Below are 1,559 nucleotides of genomic sequence, written 5' to 3'. Positions count from 1 at the left end.
ATGTACTTTGCTGAACGCAATTTGTTTAGAATACTGTCCATGGGTGGTATGGGATACGCATCCTTTTTCGATACTTTATTCACCCCCCGAAAATCCAAACAGAACCGGTATTTCCCATTCGATTTCTTCACCATTACTATCGGGTTGGACCATTGACTAGCGGAAGGCTCAATAATTCCGGCCTGCAACATCTTATCGACTTCCGCGCGAATCGCCTCCTGGACCTTTGGCGAAACCATATAGCACCGTTGCTTAATGGGCGGGTGATCCCCCACCTCAATTTTGTGCTCCGCTAAGTTCGTTAGCCCCGGGTTCTCCGGGGGCGTCGCGATAGTCCGTAAAAAATTTTTCAATTGCTCTTTTTGATCTGGCGTTAACTCGGCTAATCCACAACACGCGCGCGGGGTCGCATCCGAGTGAAAACGATAACGAGTACGTGGCCTATTCGCAAAGTACCACTCGGCTCGGGCGAAATCTAACGCTACTCCGAATTTGGTCAAGAAATCCATCCCAATTATACAAGGTACCGCTAAATCAGGTAACAATCCCACGGAAATTCTAGCGCTTCGATCTTTCAAGCGTATGGTTGCGGAGATTTCGCTTTGAATCGTGGCCAATTGCCCGTTGGCCATACGGATTCGCGCTCCTCTCCCGCGTTCCGTCTGTATTCCTAACTTTTCGATTTTCTCCATCCCTTCTCGACCGATAAGGGTACGACTCGACCCGGAATCTACGAGGGCCAATAGAGGGCAACCTCCCACGCGAATTTCAAGATATTGCAATGGGGGCCACTCGGTTGGCTCAAAGGTAACGTTCGATTCCGGTAACGTTTTCGCCGAGACTTCTGCGGTTCGGGCCTCGTTCTCGTAACTCGGAGCCGTAGGGACCCGTTCTACGCACTCCCCTCCGCGTTTCCCGAACACGAAGGGCAAGTTTTCGACGTAAAGCCGCGTTTCCCGCAACGATAGCAATGCAGCTGACGCGGCTCGGTACACTCCCGCGCCCGATGCCCGAGTTTCTCGCAGTTCCAGCACTTCATCCCGGGGTCGCCGGTCCCAGCTCCGGCCGCGGCCTGAGGAGCGGATGCACTCGCGGTCGCGGTGGTAGCCGTTGCGGCAGCCGTTGACGCGGCCTTCCGAGCCCTCCCACGTCGTCCCCCCGTTTGGCCGACGGCCTCTCCCGCAGCAACCGTACCGGGAGTTTTGGGTTTCCCCTTAGGCGCGTGATACGCGAGATCCGGGAACATCGACTGCTCCGGGGGTAACGGAGGTCGATAATTCTTGTCCGCAAGAAAACTACGCTCCAGCCGTGTGGCCAGATCCTCAAGAGTGTGGAAGTCCGCGAACTCGAACCGGCGAATCGCGATTTGTAACCGCGGCAATAGATTACGGTGCGTGAGAGTGAGTTGTTCCGCCAAGGTCCAGGGGGGGTTCATCCTACCAAATAAAGCGCGTAGACACGTGATATAATCCGCGGCGGACTCGTGTTCTCCCTGCGTCCGGCGCAGAACTTCTTCTCTGAGCGTATAATGATAATCCGGATCCCCGAACCTTGTTCTC

Source organism: Temnothorax longispinosus, chromosome 5 (genome assembly GCF_030848805.1).
Source record: "Temnothorax longispinosus isolate EJ_2023e chromosome 5, Tlon_JGU_v1, whole genome shotgun sequence".
Classification (NCBI taxonomy): Eukaryota; Metazoa; Arthropoda; class Insecta; order Hymenoptera; family Formicidae; genus Temnothorax; species Temnothorax longispinosus.
This window is presented reverse-complemented; position numbering follows the sequence as displayed.